Below are 22,958 nucleotides of genomic sequence, written 5' to 3'. Positions count from 1 at the left end.
TTATCAAACACGATTGATAAATAATGCGATTAATCTATTTTACTATAACCTATTCATCATGAAACTGCAGAGGAACAAGTGGGTAATTTCTGCATTAGGAGCGAACTATTATAATTCATTGTGTGGGCGTTTATTTCCGTGAAGCCCCCGCATGAGATCTTTCCGTTTAAAAGGACAAACAAATCACCTATTCATCTTCCCCACTGCAATCGCAACGACAAACTAAGCGAAATTCCACCCCCCAAAAGGGAGCGAAGCAGGTGAATTGCGAAAAGGGGAAACAATGCATGGATAGAATTTAGAATATTGCAGTGTCAGTATTGAGCGCTGATATTGCAGAGAATGAATATCTATGTTAACTGAACTGCTAATTGTCAATCTGAACATCCTTAGATACCTAAAGAGAGTTTCCTAAAAGTATATTTTATCATCCAATGGAGTACTAAGATATTGTTTTATAAATCAATAACAATGAAAATATTGTTTTATAAATCGATAACAATGAATTTCCAGAATCGCCAATAATTAGCTGTAGATAATGAAATTTACTTATGAAGATTTTGTAATTAAATACCATTAACACTTAATTGGGAAGGTGCGGTATCTCAGACCATTAAGGATGGACTTTCAGCCGCCAAAATTTTATTTTTAGCTCATGCAAAAGGATTGACCCTCTAGCTTCTTGTTTCGTGACCTTCACTACACGTGCACTTTTTAAACCAGTTTTAGCAGATTTTTTTTTAATAATAATACAGCTATTTCTTTGCATGATGTCTGTGAGACCGCACCTCCTTTAAATGTTCCTGTATTATACAAGACTTATCAGATGGCTTTAAAACTTGGTAATCGAAATATCATCCAACCTACTGATCCTCGTTATGAAACAGAGCTCCAGATCAGTTTAGTTTAATTATATAAACGTCCCGTTTAAAGCAACACTAGGGCTATTTTGGGACGGACCTCGTAATTTTGAACATAGGTCAGATGACGAGGACGACACCTGAGCTGGCATCCCCCTCTCCGCACCACACCACACCAAACAGAACTCCAGAGGCTTTTACATAAAGCAAAAATTAATTTTAATGATGAAGATAACTACACGGATTTTTATTTTTTTTTATGAAAGTTCGCAATCGACTGATTCTGATATGTATGTTCAAATATAATTAATTGTACTTGGGATAATGTATTTTGAAATTTTTCTAAAATGTATTAATAAATCAAGAGAAATATCTACAGAATTTACCGGCTGATTTTTATACTATTATGTAACCTGTATGTTTAAAATACCCTTGGGAAACCATGCAACGAATGTTCTCAAGATTTTGGGTATAAATGATGCTGATAAAAAAAAAGGTCAATTTTATGAATTGTCAATCTTTATTTTTTTTCATATAATTATTGAATTTTCTATTTTCTATTCTATATGAATTTTCTATATTCTATATGAATTTTCTATTGAATTTCTATATCCTTCTGTATGCTGGAAAAATAAATATGATTTAAAATGCAATGATTGTTTCCAATGATAATATATTTTTAAAAACTTCTAAATCATATTTATATTCCAAGAAAATATGTACAGAATATATTGGCTGATTTTCAAATTAATGCTTACATTAGAAAGTTTGAGTGTAACCAAAATGCTGTCTCGTAGACCGTACCTCCTCAGTTAAGTCCCAAATTTTTACCTCCCTCTTTAAGGGTTAACTGGCTGGATTTACTTCATGTTTAAAAATATGGAATTTCATAACCATTTTCCATCCTTTTACGCACAATAATTCTGAAATTATGGTCTTTTATTGTTTTGTTTTGAAACAATTATCTTTTATTTATTTTTTTCAATTTTTTTCCTCAACCAAATATTTAAATGAAACACGGATTTTAGAATTTTGATTTATGATATATTTATACAAACAACTAACTTGATAAAAATAAATTCTCCGTATTATTACTCGCGATATATTCAAAATGTTCCTCATTAAAATATTATCTAATATTTTCTTTTCGCACAATGGCATCTCATTTTAAAATGATGAATTGAAATATTGTCAAACATCCTCAATATTTTTTACTATCTCATATTTAATTCAATTTATTTTATATTTCCTTTGCCTGTCAGGCTACTTCGTCATCTGCAATCAATTATTTTTCAAGTAGATTTATATTTAATTAAAAAAAAATATTCAACCCCATGGGCACAATATATTTTACGATAAAAGTTCTGCGATGTTGTTAGGTTTCAAGAATACCATGCAATATCGTGGAAATAACTTAACAGAATTTTTGTAAATTCTGTATTAAAAGGTTAGGGATGTTATTCTCCTAATTTCGTGCGAAATAGAGGACTTTGGGTAATGCCACGTATGCCTTGCATGGCACTGGCGAATAATAATTACGAAATATCAATTTTTGGCATGATTCTAGCGATTTTACTGAATACATCACGTGTTCTTTGGCGATGAATTACTAGCATGATATAGCATTAAATGTTATTCTCCGCCTCTGGTATAAAATATTAGACCTTGGGTAGTGCCATGAATACCTTGCATGCATTGGTGAATAATAATTATGAAATAATAATTTTTGGCATGATTCTAACGATTTTACTGAATACATCACGTGATCTTTGGCGATGGATTACTAGCATAATATAATTATGAAAAAATAATTTTTGGCATGATTCTAATCATTTTACTGAATACATCACGTGATCTTTGGCGATGGATTACTAGTATGATATAATTATGAAATAATAATTATGAAAAAATAATTTTTGGCATCATTCTAACGATTTTACTGAATATATCACGTGATATTTGGCGATGGATTACTATCATGATATAACACAAAATGTTTTCCTTCGCCTCTCATGTAAAATATTGGACGTTGGGTAAGGCCACGAATGCTTAGTATGGAATTGGCGAATACTAATCAAGAAATAAAGTTTTTTGACATGATTGTAGCGCTTCTACTGAACATATCACGTGATCCTTTACGATGGATTCCTAGCATAATACTAATAGCAGCCAAAAGAATTTCCTGTTTACAATCGTTTTTTTTTTCAATCTTTTGAAACCAAAATTTTACAAGGGACTGCAATTTTAGAAACAAATTCTTTGTCATATTCCATATATTTACTATCACTGCGTTTATCAGGTATTGCGTTTACATGCCTGCGAAAGTAGAGAACGACTATTGCGGAACACCCTTGACAGATTTTATTCTAAATATGAGAGGTATCTATATTCCAGTAGTTAAATATGTGTTTCAAACTTTATCTATCTGACTATCTTCGACTTTCGTTCTTATTTATATTCTGACAGACAGACACACTTCCTCTCAATGTATTTTATTCAAAATTCGATAGATATCTACAAATTTAATGTAAAAGACTTATAACAAATTTCATTTGCCTAGCTGAAAGATATTTTGAGTTATGTTTACAGAAATATATATATATATATATATATATATATATATATATATATATATATATATATATATATATATATATATATATATATATATATATATAATTTCAAAAATGGTTTTCATGAATTCGGGAATATTTGAATCTCTAAAATTCGTCAAAAAACTCGATTTCAAAATTTATGACGATTATCGCACATTCTCTATTCTTCATATGCAAAAAAGCAAAAAAAAAAAAAAAATAAAATAAATGGAAACGACTTTTATTTATGAAAAGGGTATAAGAATTCAAAATTATTCCATGATGTTTCTTATATTATAAAGCATGAGTCTCACGGTATAAGCTTTGTTTTCTAACAAGTCTATTGAGTGTATAAGTTGTTTGCATATCTCAAGCCACTATACTTATTCCAAACACTGATATGGTCTTATAGTGACATCAAAGGCATAGATAAGATTTAAAATTCGTTCTGTTTGAAGATGGGGTTTAGAACAGTTTTCATTCAGAATTCTAATAGGAATTTTATATTCCCTTCTCCTTATTAAACATTACGTCCGAAATAATCCGATTCTATTCTGGGAAATATGTTATAATTAACCAAATACATCTTCTAACATGGAATAGATATATATTTCATTGCTATAATTTGTGATTTCACTATGAATCAGGACCTTCTTCTCGGGTATATTCAATACAAATTCCAAAAAGCAAATACGCTAACAGCTTATCTAGCCTTTGATTGAAAATTCAGATATTCGAAGAGGGGTTATTTGCTGGTGAAAATTTCTAAAGTATATTCATGCTTTGAAACCAACCCTTTATAGGGTATAATTCCGAGACATTGAGAAGTAAAACTTTTTAGGGTTATATCACATGATAAACTGATGATACAAATAATAAAACCTTAAAAGTTCTTTGATTTGTCATATAATTTATGAAATAAAATGTGATAAATATACTTACCAAAGATCGTTCAAGGGAAATTGAAAGTGGTAAATACACTTACCACTGAGCGTTAAGGGTAAAAATATCATCGAATGTCCATTGGTAAGAATATTTACTAATCAATTTTAGGTAATTTTAAAAACTTTATACAGTTTTCAATAGTTAGAAATCAGGAAATTCAAATTAAGTAATGTCTTATATTAAAGTGTGAAGATCATTTTGCATTTATTACGCTGGCTGGACGGATTGCTAAACTGCATAAAAATAAAACTGTTATAATCTGATGCAAATTTATTAATAACATTTTAGCCACATTTTTATTTAATAAATAAGTAAAATGTGATGAACTACAAGATTAAAATAATCAATACCTCAAAATTTGCATAAAATCATCAACAGGACGATTCGGAATTTTAAGAAATTCCAGCAACAGTTTTTGTTCATTTTTAAAAATCAATTTGAATTTAAATTAAATAAATTCAACAAATAATGAAAATTAAATATAAGAAAATCTCAGACAGAGCTAACAAAACACAATGGTATTGCACGGCTGAAATCTTATCCAGAAGTTGAATTTTAATGACAAACGCTGGAACTTAATGTCGCTACGAAAACCCTTACATCGTGAACGGGCAGTGGTAAACATATTTACCGTTTTTGAATTTAAACAATATTTAATTATAGACTTAATGTAAATTAGAACTAATTAGGTAGCTCAATCGAATTTTAAACATCTGATTATCCAATTTATTATTTTATTATCAATTTATTATCAAACCAATTATTTATAATAATTTTAAGGATAGAAATAACTTAATGTCGCTACGAAATTCCTTACTTAAGAACTAGCAGTGGTAAACATATTTGAATTTAAATGATGTTTGACTATAGACCACTTTTGAATTTAAATGATGTTTGACTATAGACCACTTTTGAATTTAAATGATGTTTGACTATAGACTAATGAATTTCAGAGCTATTAGGGTTGCTAAATCGAATATTAAACATCTAATTATCCTGTTTATCATTTAATTATATTTTTCCTGCCCTCATAAAAAAATCTTTGTGTAATGAATGTATACCAGAGAAGGCTTAACCTAAATAGCTTTATTGGCATTATTAATAAAGTAACTTTAAGCACTTTTTTTTGTAATGATATTATATGTAAATTTAGAATGAGACTCTAAACAATCTAAAGGAGATTTTCATTTTTCTTATATTTGGTTATTCTTTATATATATATATATATATATATATATATATATATATATATATATATATATATATATATATAAGAAGGGGTAGATGTAAAGTAAACAAACCTATGAGGATATAGTAATTTGAATTTACTGCTCAGAAAAAAAAACAATATTTTCCCATAAAAACATGCCGGATGCCACTGCTATTTGCAATGTTATTTACCCCTTAACCGGTATTGTTCGTACACTATGAGTGCATCGATTTATCGCATTTTTAAACTTTTAGATAACAATTAAGCCATTTATAATTGTTAAACTTATTTAAAAATCTTAGATATAATAAGTAAATATATCAAATGTTCTATATGATTTCTCAATTGAATAAAACTCAAATTCCCAAAACAGAACACTTCATTTAATTTTATAGTAAAGAAAACAAATCAGAGAGGGGTATTAGCTAAACAAATTAACCACATTTCAAATATTTAATACATAAAAATATCAAATGTGAAAGATATTTTAAACTGGATATATAGAATTCATATCGCTTTTATAACGCATCATTTTTATTAGGTAGAAAAATATTACTTGTTTTGAATTTCAGTTCCTCTAAATGCACAGAATTTAATTTCATTGAAGAATTGCAGTCATTATGCATTTTTTTTGTTTCAAATAAATATGAATTATTTTTATTATAATTATCATGCTACAAAGTCAAATTTTTCTTTAATTTTGAATCAAAGAATTCATATTGTATTTTATATTATATAACATAACTTCACATTACATTATATCATCATCTACGCTATTTTCTCTGTTTCAATATAATTTTCAAAAAACAATTTATTAGAAAATATACTGATAATCACATACCTTCTGCGATTATTCAAAAATTGCTCCTATGCAGTAAAAATAAATATGAAAAATGGAAAGAAAGAAAATAAATATAATAATAAAAATGAATAAAATAATAAAAATTTATAATAAATAAATAAGCTTTTAAAAAATAAAAAAGAAAGGAAAATTGCTTACGATGACACTAATATGAAGTATAATATTTGAAATATAGAATGAATATTCTTCATGCTCTATCTGTCACAGAATTCAAATACTAAAGAAGCAAAATATTCGATTAAATTATTTTTGACGGAATTAAATAGAAACTTAAACATCATACTGAATACTTTTTCAAAGAAACCATATTTAGTTTCCAGACATCAAAGGGTATATTATAATTTTAGTTTACTATAGACTATGTGAGCACTGCATTCATTTAATAAACTTCATCATCTTCAGTTTTATATCCTTCTAAGATATAATGTATTTTTTGACGGGCTTTGAAATCTGTTAGAAATATATTTCCAAATAAGAGTGAAATAATTTTTAAATAACTAAGCAAAAAGTCTTAAGGATTCAGCATAAACTCTTGGAATTTAATATATTAAATTCTAAATTATACTGCAGTCTTATCAATTGATATCTCTAAGTATTACAGAATGTTCGAAGAATATTTTTAAGAATGATTTCAAGTATTAAAAGAACTTCAATATCGAATAATGATGTTCTTAAAATATTTTGTGATATTCTCTGAATAAATATGAAATAAATTGTTATTTTCAAATCAATTCAAGCTCACATTTGTATAATTTACTGTGAGTGCAATTCTTCTTGTCAGTCAAATAATTATAAAGATGCAATAAATTATTATCGAAATGACATGGATTATGGAAAAAATGATATCTATACTTATAATTTCGATTTATATAAAAAAATGACGCTTTTGAGTACTATAATTAAAATTCAAATATAATCATTTCAATTATAAAATATATTCTACAAATTTCTAAATGATTTCTCTATATCGATCTCATAAATTATAAAAAAATGATAAATTATATCGATCTCCTGGAAACATAGAAATAATGGCCACAAATGGTGTGCATGCGTTACTGTAAAGATTCCGAAACAGTCGGCCAAATCTGCCTCATGAGTCGAGAATCAATGTTTGATGGATAGAGATAGGAATTTGAATGTGTGCATTTTTTTTTTTTTTGCGCAAATAGCAATTGTCGGACGCGGCTTTAAAATCTTCATCAAATCACATAGCAATTACGCGACAAGAAAACGCAATACACAAGAAGGCAGCTCGTGTCAATTCAGATCCTGCTTGGCTATTCAGATTTTTTTTTTTTGTTCATCTCAGCTTGCGGGAACATTATTTTCAAAGAAACTCGCTACAATGTATTTTAAAATTCATTATATTTAATGTTAAATTATTTGTTTTAACAAAATGTTCTTCTTTTTTTACTGGTGAAAAGTTTTTCAAAAATTGTACTTTTAGATTATTCGAATAAGAAAAATCTAAGGAGGATAGAATGTAGAGGATAAAATCCGTTGCTATAGGGACCATTTCTAAAAAAAAAAAAAAAAAAAAAAAAAAAAAATGTTTGGCCGTAATGTTTGGAAACTGATGCATCACAGCATGTTGTATGATCAAGAAAAAAAACAGCTACTAGTTAGCAGAAAACAACCAGTTTTTCAAGTCGATCATAAGATTTAAAAGAATAAATTTATGAATACTAGATTGATAGAAGGAAAAAATCAGGATTTAGAAAGATAAGCCATGGGCTGTAGTGCAATGTTTATATTTCCATTGCAATGAATACTTAACTTTCTGAACGTTACCGCACATGTCTTCTAGGTATTTTTTTTCTTCCTTTTTTGCATTGCATATAACCAGGTTTGCACTATATACTGCAATTTCTTGATATAATCCAATAATCATAATCGACGCAGCTATTGAGTAAGTCAATGAATGCATTGGATCACCTACTATTTGTCATTCATTTTTGTCACATGCTATGTGTTTATAGAAGCGATATTTTGGCAATGGGCGTGGCTTTCAAAGTGCAGAATCTATTAAGGGAACGAGTAAAACTGATGCAAAGAAGAAAAAAAACTACTCATCATTTAAAATAAATTGCAATATAGGCCCCAGAAAAATCGAGTTGTTGTTAGCAGATGAAAAAGCGATAACTTAAATGTTTCCTCAAATTTTTATTCAAAGATTTAATGTACAATTTTTATGCTGCATAACAATCAATTATAGATAAATTTACTGTAGGGATTGCTTAAGCAGTCATTTCTGTCAAGTTCCAAATGTCAAAGATGGACCGATACACATACATTTCATTCGATTGCTTTATTGCTTCCAATTTAAAAAAAAAGAAGGAAGATCTGCTTTATTGTTTCCAGTTTAAAAAATCAACGGAGGTTCATCATGAATATACTGGATTCCAGTATATCCAATACATTCCGTCATGAATATACTGGAATGATAACTTTCTCAACCTCATATAAAACATGTAGGGATATATGCACGGAACATCTGAACCAATTTTAAGGAATTCTTGCCATATTTCGTTTTAAAATATTCTATTGTTAAATGCATATTGATCCATTCTATTGGGGATGACAGATTAACGAGGAAATTTCTCAAAAATATTTCATGCAAATCCTGATTTATTTTGAAAACATTTTTCAAAAGATTTTTTTTTTTTTCATTTTTCTTGATGAGGTAATGAGGCATATATAAAAACCAGGTCTAACAGCAAAATTTTTATTTGTCTGTTTAAATTTGTATTCATATTTTGAGATAATTTTTTTATAAATGTACCGTATTCGTCGACTAGAAACCCCGGAACAATTGATAAGGTGTATGTTACAGAATTTGTACAATAATCCATGAATAGTTTATTAATAAAAAAATTATTCTGTAAATTTTCTGTCTTTCTCACATAAAGTTAACCCTTAATTGGGGAGATACCATATCTCAGGCCGCTAAGGATGGACATTCGATCACCCCTAATCTATTTTTAGCACAATCAAATGGATTGACCCTGTAGCTTCATGTTTCTTAACCATCACAATATGTGCTCTTTTTCAACCGGTTTCAGCGGATGCTTTTAAAAATATTTCAGCTATTTCTTTGTGCTACGTCTGTGAGATTGCAACCACTCCCTTTAAATGTTCCAGTATTATACAAGGCTTAATTAATGGCTCTAAAACTTGGTCCTCCAAATATCATCCAATATACTGATCCTCGTTATGAAGCAGGGCTCCAAAGATTTTTAAATGAAGCAGAAGGTAATTTTAGTGATGAGGAAAACTTCAAAATATTTTTGATGAAAGTTCGCATTTGACTGATTCTGATATGTATGGTTAAATATAATTAATATTTCAAGTGATAATGTATTTTGAAAAATTTCTAAAATATATTAATTTACCAAGAGAACATAATTTACAGGTGATTTTTATAGTAGTACTTCACCTGCATGTTTAAAATGCCCTCGAAAATCGTGCTGCAGATATTCACAAGTAAAAAATACTGATAAAAAGGGTCAATTTTAGCCATTGTTAATTTTAATTGTTTATTTTTCATATAATTGTTGAATTTTTCATTATACAGTTTTCTTTATACCTTTGTATCCTGGAAAATAAAATATGATTTCAAAGAATATTATTTGTTGTAATATGTCATTTGAGATGAAAATGTGTGTTCAAACACAATTACTTTTATCAGTAATAATATATTTTGAAAAATTTCTAAAACATATTTATATATCAAGAAAACAAATATACATAATATATTGACTGATTATCATAACAATACATTCGTTAGAAAATATAAATTGAGTGTAAAGAAAAATGTCATCTCGTGGACCGCACCTCCCCAGTTAAGGGGTAGTGAGAAAATATCCTGGATAATTTACTTTTGGCATATCTATACTTATAATAAAGCTCAATGTGTGTGTGTGTGTGTGTTGGCGCTCTACAGGTCAGGTCATTTGACATACAGCTATCAAATTTGGTACATGTATACCTTAGAGGTCGGGAATGTGCACCTGGGGTCCCTTTTTTTGAAATTTTAATTAGAATTTTAATTATTAGTTAAAAACTAACTTTCCCGCCAAAAAAATCTTCCATTTTCCCCACCGCCAACTTTCAGTTATTTTTTTCTCCCAACAGAATTGAGGCTAGGGTTAACATTTTTCGGCGGATTATTTCAAACTATTCTCTTTATTTTCTTAATGTTTTATGCATTTAAAATTAAACATTGTTAATTAATCCATGTTTCACATTCATTCTGAAGTACTTTTGAATTAAAATAACACAGAATAAAGGAAATTAAAAATGTATAATCTGCATAGCGTTACCCCAACTGGCGTAGAAAAATTCACGCACTTGCGTTACCGTAACTGGCGAAGAAAATTCACGCATGCGCATTGTTTTCTGACTGTTGACATGGCAACCAACGGATGATTTAAATTATTTTTAGGTTAGTTGCATGTTTTTTTAAGTAAATTGTATTTATGTTAGTTTTATATTTTTTGCATATGCTTATAGTTTTAAGTGCATCGTTTTTTAAGTAGTTTTTTTAAACCTATTTTCAATGATTTAAATTATTTTTAGGTTAATGGGATGCTTTGTAATTAAATTGTATTTATGTTAGTTATATACTTTTTTGTATATGCTTATAGTTTTAAGTACATCGTTTTTTAAGTATTTTTTTAAACCTGTTTTCGACCGATTATTTTAAACGATTCATTTTGTTTTTTTAGTGTTTGATGCATTTAAAATTAAACATTGTTAATGAATCGATCTGTTCATGATGAATCTGAGAAATTTTTGTTGACAAATTCTTGAGATATTACATAAATTAAGAAAGATATTCTTTAGTGCCCATAAAGTCTAAACGCTCAGTGACTCTATTATCAGTAATCATAGTATTAAAAAAATGCTTTGTTTCAGTAAAAAATATTATTATATTAATTGCAGATTAATCATTTACACTTTAATTTAAAGCATAATTTCTACGAGGGGTAACAGAAAATTAGAGAGATACATATCAGGCTATGACTGAAGGCCCTTATAATATTATGAGTGAATTATATGACTATCAAAATTTGAAGTTTTAAAATATTTTGCTGAAGAATCTATTAAAGTTGGAATTGCGTAAAATATTTAATGGTACGACCGGAGTTTAACCTCCTGCTTCGAGCAATTTTTAAAAATCACCAACAACGACCTTGCGAAATGTTCAAAAGCAAAGGAGCAGATGTTCAATTATAGTGCATAATAAAGATTGCCAGCTTTGGAGCGTTATCGCAACTTGGCGAAGAAGGGGGGTTAAACTCCGGTTCAACCTATTTAATTATTAAAATTTAAACGAACATTAAGATTGGCGAACCGGCTGGTCGCCAAAGGCGGCTAGTAAATATATAAAGGTAAAGTTTTTTTTTAAATAACAAAAACTGCTCATTTATTGGTGGTCATATTTTCCAGTTGAACTAAAGTCATCATAATCACTACTGAAACAGATGTTCCAACAATCAAACTAAAGAATAGAAACTTCAGAAAATGCCCTATTTATTATCGATAAGCTAAATAGCTCAGTGGATAACTAAATTAATCAGCAATAGAACCAGTGTTCTTTGCCTTCCTTGCAATACCAAAATTCCCGTCATCCTTTTTACATCTTTTACTTGCTGGATGCCCTTAAGTGGTGACAATATAATTCTGTTTATCTTATCTATTAAGAGACAAATGGTGAATATGAGATTTACTTTGCAGTCTTAAACGGTAAGAACTCAAGTGGAATTTTGGGAGTAATAAATAGTTGCTCAAAGAATTCTGATACTTTGTTGCTAAGAGAGAAAATTCCTCTTTGTTAGCTCAGAATCTCATTAAAATTAGATTGGTATAGCGCATAATTGCTCACTAATTATAGAATCATCTCTTAAATTATGTTGCTCATATATTCCGTATTTTTTGCTTGTATATTTCTTGAAAGGAACTGTTCACGTATCAATATTTCGGTCAAATAAAATTTATCTATGTCACGGTAGAGGTGATTATGATTCATTACCACTAAAGTTATTGGTGACTAACCACCTTTGGCGACCAGCCGGTTCTCAAATCTTAATGCTCGTTAAAATTTTCAATTGAATATTTTATTTAACTTCCCTTTTTAGTAGCATTTTGAATAAAATATTTTAAAGCTTCAAAGTTTGATAGTCATATGATTCACTCATACAGTTATAAAGGTTTTAAGCCATAAAGTGTTATGTATCTCTCTAATTTTCTGTCAGTTCCATAAAAGTTCATTTTTAAAATAAAGTAAAAATGATTAAGCTTTAATTAATGTAAAAACATTTTTTACTGAAGCCATGCATTTTTTTTAAATATGAATACTCAAAGCAGAATTATTCATCATTTACATCTTACGTTCATTATAGACTAATTTTCAAAATTTATGTAGTAACTTAAGAATTATTCTACAAAATTTTCTAGGATTCATCGTAAAATTCAGTTTTTTGTTTTACTTTCAAAATGATTTAAATAATGTTAATAACAATATTTTATTTTGTTTTAGTCTATAAGTATTCTTCAAAAAATTATTATATTAAATTTTATACAGTCCTTTGGTCCTAAGGAATCATAATCTGCGAAATATTCATGTCACCGCAACTTTTAAATAAAAAGAATAGCTGTTTCGATCTTCTGCTATCAAATCTGATCGATTTATGAATTTTTGAATATAATACCTTAGAACGATCAACATTTTATAATCTCAGGCCAATCAGTCTTCAGAAACCATGGGCGTTGATTTGAGCGTCATCTTTGTGACGATCGTTGAAATGGACATTGATATTCAATTTTTTATAAATCAATGAATGATTCAGTTGATTAGAATGCAACTCTTTTTATTTAAAATATTAGTGTTTCAAGAATATTTTGTTAGATATGATTCGAAGGGCAGAGGGTCTAGATAAAAGCTAAACGTTTCGAAATTTATTACAGTGTTCATTCACACAAGATACATTAAATATAATTATTTACTTCATTTAGACCATTTTAACGCATGATTCATAATTAAGGTTTACACTTATCCTTTAAACCTATAATTAAAAGATATATATATATTAAACCACTTTTTTTTAGAAAATATAATGTTTCTCATTTATTTAATTTCATATCGACAAGTGCTGATGAATTACATTTTTCTGGGTTTGCAATAATACTTATCTTTTTTTTTTTTTAATTTGATCTTTGTCAATGTGATGGCAACTAGCTGATAAAAATTAATTTTTTTCCTATGGGCACATAACGGGCTCGCTTAGGTTTAATTTTCATTTTTATTTTGCTCGAAATAAATTGTTAAAAAATGCAGTTTAATTATTCTTTAAAAATTCATTTTTTAAAAAAAAGGAACCTAATTTATCGATTAAAACAGTGACATCCTTGAACAGATAATGTTTTAAGCTTTAAATTGATGTAAAAATAATTTTTGCTTTGCTATGATATTTTCGGAAGTTATAGCAAAAAATTTTGCTTAATAATTAATTAAAATTCTAATTAAAAATTAAAAAAAACCGCTCCGAGCGACACATTTCCAGTCATTCCACACACATGCCAGATTTGATAGCTGTAGTTCGGACGCTCTAGCCTGTCAAGTGCCAACACACACACACACACACTGAGCTTCAACATAAGTGTGGATTTTGAATAATCACAGGAAATTACACATAAGCTTCAGTCTTTACTGTAATATATATATACATATCACTTTGAGATGAAATACTTTTTAGATTTCTGTGCATTGATCCTGCCATATTATATGACTCCCTTTAAGTATTTTTCTCAGAAAAATCATTTTTAAATTCCTGGAATTAATTAAAATGTGCAATCATGATCCAATGTAGCAGTATTCATGATTTCTCAGTGGGTCTCTATTATTATTATTTTTTAATTTTCTGAATAATACTTGAAATCGCATAGGTAATGAGACATTACTGCACTGCAATGAGTTATTTTAAAATTTCTATTAGTGAACAAAAGAGCTTGTCAGTGTAAGCTCAGATTTACTGTGGATGAATAAATTAACTGAATAAAGTTTTCGAAAAGTCCTAAAGTTTAAAGCAGTTTAATAGCATTGTAATTGATTAGTAGATTCGGTAGAGCAGTATTCAAGTTGGAAGATACTGAGGACTACAGGGATAAAATTTTAATGATTTATAGTTTTATAGTATTTCAAAGATTCATTTCTCATTATTCGTTGTGCAATATCAAACTGAGATAAATTTGACAATGTCATCAATTTAATTAGCACTGTTTTCTTCTTCTTTTTTTTCTTTTTTTCTTTTCAAATTCTTTTATTGTTATTGTTTGCAAAAATCTTTGTAATTGTATTCAAAAGCATATCAGCTTTCATTGTTATTAATTTCATTTGTCAGTTTGGAATTTGCAAGTCTCGAAGAGTGTCATCATCTGTGGGTAGAGATGGGGTTCACATGGCCCGATCGAGGTCGTCTTCAGATTTTAGTTTATAAACACCGATGGATAGTCAGCCATCTGACTCTCCGACCCGCCACGAAGGCACACAGATTTAAAACTTTAAAAACTGAATGACCGGACCGCCGCAACAGCAGCATTGGCGGGAACTGCGGTTGATTCCTAAGGGCCATCACCGGCACGGTACAACCCTCCCCGAAGGAATTACGTTACTTCATCGATGGGAGGATCAGATCCCCCACCTATTAGTGTACCCTCCAGGCTGGCGAGATCCAACCACCATGCCGGAAGCATCTCATCCTCATTACGAGGTGCCCTCCTCCCGTGGTTAACACCGATGGATATTTAAATTAGCACAAAAGAAGAAACCGTGATTATTTATTTTCGGACCGCTTGGTTAGTGTCCAAAACTTCCTAACTGGATCTTTGTCATTTTACAAGAATGGGAGAAAACTGCTCATGGTCATTTCGAACACCATCAGTTCACATGAGGTCGTCATCAAACTTCTGACTAGCGAGGAACCTCTTCCGGGCTATTTGGTGGGTGTTACATAACTTCTCAAACGAATATTTGTATCCAAGAGTGTGAAAATATTAGGTTTCAGTTGGGAAACATTGCATGTCCATACGAGTAGATGGCGTCTAAGAGAAAGGGATTTTTAAGATGATCCAGTGTTGGTACAAATGCCTGAATATGAATAGCACTTATGTTGAAAAGTAATACATTGGTAATACTTCCATTTTCTTTCCATATTTTCATACATTGAACATTTCTTATTATTGCGTGCAAAATTATGTAAGATACTTTTTGTTACCATTTCGCATTATCTTCTATTAAAAGGTTATGATTGCTAACTATGCATATATTTTGGCAAAGAAAAAAACAGTTTAATTTCAGATTTTTTTTACGAAGTTTGGGGTCTTTTTATGTAATTTTAAGCAAACCAAATCCTTAAAATCATTTATATTTCAGCCTTAGTTTGTGAATTTTAGGTGTTCTGTGTAATTTTACTCAAAAAAAGTATTAAAAGCATTTAAATTTCAGCCTTATTTCGTGATTTTAGAAATTTTGTATGATTTTAAACAAAAAAAGTATAGAAATCATCTAGATTCTAGCCTTATTTTGTGAATTTTAGGTGTTTTGTACTTGTAATATTTTCTTTCGTTTAAAATTATATTTGCGTTAATTATGGTATATTTAGCTTTAAATCTTATTGTTCATAAGAAAATAAAATTAAATATATTTAAATAAGTGCAGAATTAAATATATATATAGGATGGTTCCATAAAGTGCATCAATTTAATTCGAGTATACCACAGACAAATAACATGTTCCTCCATGTTAAGTTCTATAACAGTTGCTTCAACTGGAAGAATACAGTTTAATTTTTTTTAAAGTGTGATTATTAAAAAAGTCTGCTATTAAATTTGCTGAAAATTTATGACAAAAAGTTCTTTAGCCTAACAATTAACAATACGCGTATTTATTGGTAATAAAGGCTGTAAATATGCAATATTTACGGAGATAATTGAAGTACAATTATAATTCATATGTAAATCATTAACATAAAATAATATCAAATTTCATATGATAATATCAATTCAGTTGTTAACGCTATTTGCGGAATTAAATGTTTTTATAACAAGCATATTTTTCTTCTTTAAGCAATTTCGGCACTTCAAAAAAATTGCTGGTTTACAAAAATATTATCCTATATATATATATATATATATATATATATATATATATATATATATATATATATATATATTTGGGGGGGGGCTGTCTTTAAAAAATTTCTTATAGTTTCTTGCATCTGCACAGACATATTTCCATCTATTTGATGAGAGCAAAAAACAGTTTACAAATAATTATCCAAATTAATATAAAATACTTACAGAATTACTTTTGATATTAATGTTTTTATATACTTTCATTCAATAAAAGTAATTTTAAGCATTGCAGGTGACATTCATTTCACGTATTTTATATAAATTCAGACTTATATGGTTAAATTATCTTAGATAATATTCATTCGGCTAAGAAAAATGAATAAGTTTTAAATACTTTTCTATGAAAATATTTAATTTATCTACATATATTAAAAAGTAATTTTTAAATTCAGGGTAAATATAAGCTTTTACTTCTAAACCAGTTTAAAATTATGATTACCCTAAATATGTAATGTTTTTTAATTAATTCATCAAAAGAAATATGCTATTTCAGAGTTATTTTAAAACATTTTCTAATTAAATTAAAATTTCCACTCTATTGTTTCATCTCGAGAAAAATGTTACTTATTTATATAAGATTTACAATAAAATGAAAATTTTTAATTGGTGATATACGTGCTTAGCATGATTTTTTTACAAAAATAAACCTATATATATTTTATTTTATTGAATTTTTTTTTTTTATTTCTTGTTTTATTAGAAACAACTTTTAGATTTATTTTTCTTTATCATGAATATTTTTATTGATAAAGTTATTAAAAATAAGCATTTAGCATTCCATTCATCAAAATTTAAATGCCATTTTAGACTTTCATTGGAAGTTCTTTCAGAATCAATTGGAATTTTTTAGAATTTCTGATAAATTTTTTCCATTTTATGCAAATAATTTTTAATAATATATGTGTTTTTGGATATCATAGCAAAGACAGTTTAATACGGAATTAATTTATTAGTCCGTAGGTAAAAACGGAAAATAAGAATTTTGTTTTATGGTTCAAAATGAAAATGGAAGCTTTCAAATTAATTTTAATTAGACAGATGCATTAGTCAAGTTATTTAAGTTGAAAATTATACTCTGAATTGCTGTTTATTTTCTACAAAAACCATATATATCAATACAAACGTTCTTGAGATAAAACGGAAATGTTAATCAGAAAACACAAATTTCTAAAAATAAATGTTTAATTATAACAAAAATTAAATTCTATTCAAATCTAATGAGGAGCAAAGAGCAAATAAGTGTATTCAGATAAATTAATTTTATTATAATTTTTATTTCAAATGATACTTATTTTACCGAAAATTGTGTTACTAATTTACTACTAATAGTAACATACTAATAAACAAATTTCTTTGTATATCATCATATAAGCTGCCTTAAACTTTTCAAACCAAAGAAAATTATCTCAAAATTATAATATCGTTTGAAAAAAAACATTGGTTTGTCTAAAATACAAATGGATTTTTTTTCTATTTTTTTCATTTTCTTTATCAACGATTAAAAAACACTGGACATTAAACGTCATAAAAAATTAAAACGTCATAAAGTTATGATATGTGTTTTTAAACGCATTTAGAATGAAAACTAACTAGAAATAAGATGTAATAATAGACGAAAAATGTAATCTATGTTCTTTTAATGCATTTAGATATTCAAAAGAGATTGTCATGGGAGACGAAAATTATGATTAAATTGCTTGTTATTTATAAACGTTTATAATGCACATTAATTGAAATGTTTTAATAAGATTTTACAATCAATGTTTGGAATTCAAGCGGTGTTCTGTGCAAGGTATGTTTATACAATATGGAAAATAAAAGATTCCGATTTTTGTATGAAAAAATATTTATGTAAACATAAACATTCATACTAGAAAAAAATTATCAGTATTTTTTTATTATTATAAAATACGAAGGAGGCTTAAAGTTTCAAATTTTTTGAAAGAAATGTACAAATAACAATAATTCTCTAAAAAGGTTTAATAAGTACTTGTCGAGTTCGAAAAACCTCTTTTTGGAACTATATCTGTTTGTTAATCTGGTAACTGGAAAACGTTTTATTCTATACAAATGGAATTTGGTATATGGTCTTTACAAAAAAATTTAATATTTCTGTTGGATTTTTGGCAAAATCTTTTTAGGGAAAACCTATATGTCCAGGTATTCGAATATAAGTGAATAGGAACTAAAATTTTTCCAGTCAATTACTTCTTTAAAATATTTTTATTCGAATAATACAACTTTCATATCTGTTTCTCATGCCAAACATTAACAAGAAAAATTAATAATATAATGTTAAAACACTAGAGTTCTGAAAACATTTTCTATTTCACATAACAAAGACATATACTTTTATAAAAAATTACAGATATACTCGAATTGGTTCTATCCATAATCTATATAGTTAAAAAGGGCGAAATAGAAATTTTCAATTCAAGATAAAGGTGACTTAATATTAAATGCATTAGAAATTTATTAGAAAAAAACTCATGTTTTCACAATATGATTAATTATTCTATCGAGATATGCCTTAATCCATTCTAGGTATTCTAGGTTTCATTTATGCCTTAATCTATTCTAGGTCTAATTATAGTGTTACTGACAAAACGGATTTATCTGTAATTACTGCAATAATGAGAAAAAAAGTACTTAACAGTATCTTGCCTGTCACTGGGCTAAACTCCATCCTCAAATAAACTGAATTTAATCCCTTTGGTGCTTTGCGAATTACGGAATCTCCAGCAGAATTCAACCGCCAAAGATGGTCATAATTACGTGTTTCAAAGAGATATAACAGCCCTGAGGAGTAATTATAAAGGTACATTCAGTTGATCTATCTGCAATTAAACTGTTGCAGCACAGCCTATATGTACTGTTACCTTAAACACTGTAGGATACCTTTACAGTCGTTAAAAGCAGAGACGGAAGACTGAATTCCAAAATGATATATTTCGGCACTTAATTTTTAAAATTTTCTTGACGTGGCAATGCATTTTTAAACAGAGTGCATACATCAAAAATGATAAACATTTAAATGAAAGTTAATACTGTGTGTGAATTCTGAATCACAATTATAATCACCAAAATGAGTCCGAATTTTCATTTGGTGATGTTAAATTTAAACAAATAAGAAACGGATTTCGTGTTCAAAATTATTCTAAAGCGTTTAACAATTTACCAAAATATTTATCTACTCATGTCAAATTTATTATCTCTTAACTTACATTTCCTCTGTTATACTCATTAGAAGCAATGCATTCTACTAATTATTCTTTTTCAATTTTGGGATATAAGTTTTCTTCTTATTAAAAAAAAAGAAAAAAAAAACATCATTAATTCAAAGTATAATTTTTTTATCATAGCCAAAATTATAGAGAAAAATCCCGGTACAGTCAGAACGTTCTACATCAATATTTTAATAATCTTCCCCATTTTTAGGTCTTCCTAATCTATTCAACATCAGCATTTTTGGAATTATATCTATAAGAATTATAATCCAGAAACTCATTGATTTAGAGAAATGAAATATGATGTGTTGTCTTGGCTCAAAATTTGTAAATTTATAACAAAATATGTATTAAATATGCCTATTATATCTATCGTGTAAACAATACCAAATGTATTTTGTGTGTTTGTAATTATATATATCGTGTAAACATATACATGAAACCCGATAACATAGAATCAAAAAGAGGTATTTATTTAGCATTTAGAAAATTTAGTATAGAGGCTTATCATCAGATTCATAGAAATGTATTTAATTTTGAGCAGATCTCGAAAGGAGGATCATCTGCTGATCTATCACGTGCAAATGAATGACCTGCAAATAAAATATATTGGCCCTCCTTCGTCCAGCATTGTAGACACATGCCAAGTTTTCAATCCAATGGGTGGAAATACAAGGAGTTCTTGAATAAATATCCCGACTTTTCAGAATTATTAAAGGAAACCAAAACGAAATAAAGCCTTACTATTTATCGAAAATCAAAAATAATAGTTTGAAATGCGAATTTAATACTGTTATGAATGCTCAGTGCCCCATCAGAAATACGAATTATATCGAGATTGTGCAATAACTCATCCCATGCATTTTTCATCTCATCTCATCTGATGCCATTCTATGAAAGACTCCAGATATGCTTATACAACAACAGCCAGTCATTTTTATTCTTAGGCTGAAAGAAACAGCAGTGGTGATGGTGTTTGTTTCAGTATCACCTACTGATGTCAATGAATTTAAGGCACGCATATCTGGAACCTCTGAAGGTGGTACACCAGACATTATAAGAGTGTGAGATGAGTTATCGTTCCGCCTGAAATAAACTTGTTTCTGAAAAGATACACATCATTTATAATTTATAACTGTGATGAATTCAATCTTCCAACAATTATTCTTTTATTTCTGATAAGCAACAAGTTTTCATGGGTTTTTTTTAATAACTGTACAAATTTGTAATACCAATTTACGAAACCTTATATAAAACGCATATTCAAAGGTTTTCATTACTTCACAAGTTTTGCATATGATATCAAAGCTAAATTACAAGACACGTGCCAAGTTTTCAATTCAATAGGTGAAAATAATACTTTACCAAAATGCATACTTGTTGTCTTTCATTATATTACTAAGCCCCAACCGGGCCATCTTGTGAAAAACAAAGTCAGGAGGTCATTTTCACGGTTTCTGATTGTCATAACTTTTGAGGGTTTGTCGTTTCCCTTTCTACATAGCGCCATACCTTCGATATGTTCGTAGGAGGATTTAGGAAAAAAATAATTAAAAATGATTTTTAAACTTCCGAAAATATTGTTGTTAAAAATTATCTTTACAACTTCAGAAAATTTAAAATATTCCCTTTTAATGAAAATAAATTGTTTTCCTTTAATTTATTTCAGACGTTTATCAAATTAAAAAATATATAAATTTTTACCGTATATTTTACTTTTGCATTAAAATTCGAACCATTTTCATATTTCATTAAATATTTAACCGTATATGAATTCCTATCATTGGTGAAAGCTTAGAAAGTAAGAATTTATTTTAAAGCATTTCCAGCTTTACATAAGGCTTAAGTACGAGAATTTATTTTTCATTAAATATTTAATCGTATATGATTCCCTACCATTACTAAAAGCTTAGAAAATAAGAATTAATTTTAATGCATTTCCAGCTTACATACGGCTTTAGAAAGAGAACTTATTGTACTTCTCATAACAACCGCAATTAGAAAGAATTTCAGGATTGTGACTTTCTAATGACCTTCTAACGGCAATGGACTTGATATCACTGACTGTATGTTCGTAGAAGGATTTACTTATAAAAAAATAATTAAAAATTAAAAAAATGATTTTGGAAATTCCGAAAATATTTTTGTTGAAAAATATTTATTTAACGGAATAATCATCCAAATAAAGAAGAAAAGATGCATAAAACACTATTTTAATGTTTTTCAAAATTTGTTGCATAAAAATAGTTTATTAAAAGAATTATGATCATTAAGCTGTGCTTATTAGATTGAAATTATTCTAGATTCAACAAATACTTCCAATGAACCTGCTTCTCTCCAAGTTAATAATAAAATACAATTTTTTAAAGTATAAAGAGTACTCTTTTTTGTCATTTTCATGCTATTTATATGTAAAATGATTTTATATTCATATATTCAGTTATGTTAATAAATAATTATGTTCATTTTCTTTAAACAAAATATCACAGCTAAACCAACACTATAATATATAAAATAAAAAATTAATAAAACATAATAATAATTTTTTTAAGTACAAGCATAATATTTTTAGATAATTTTAATATAAATTTTATCAAAAGTTTTAATATCTGTTTAATGCCTGAAATAAGAAGAATTCTGAAGACTTTTTATCTACACTTTGTTAATCTTATAGATAATTACAATATATGCAATGCTAAACGTATGGGTAAAAATGATAAGTTCTTTACAATTGTGAATTGAGATTACTTAAAAATGATGTTTTTTTTTTTCTTTTATGAAAAACAAATTCTACTTGGCAGAAACATATAAAAAACATTCACTATTCACAAAAAATACAGAACATATTTCAAAAAAATATTCTTGTCATTAGGGGTTTCATATTGTTTTAAGCAAGAAAGTACCATTATAATGAGTTTTAAAACAAATTAGTAAAAAAAAAAAATAACAACAATTTCCGGCATTAATAATTTCTGAATTTGACTTTCACAAATTAGCAACGCAAATACAACTCGCAGAAGTATTTTCTTCCAATTAAAATGCGTAAATTTCCATTTTTAAATACAT

Source organism: Argiope bruennichi, chromosome 11, assembly GCF_947563725.1.
Source record: "Argiope bruennichi chromosome 11, qqArgBrue1.1, whole genome shotgun sequence".
Classification (NCBI taxonomy): Eukaryota; Metazoa; Arthropoda; class Arachnida; order Araneae; family Araneidae; genus Argiope; species Argiope bruennichi.
Note: the sequence above shows the minus strand (reverse complement) of the source record.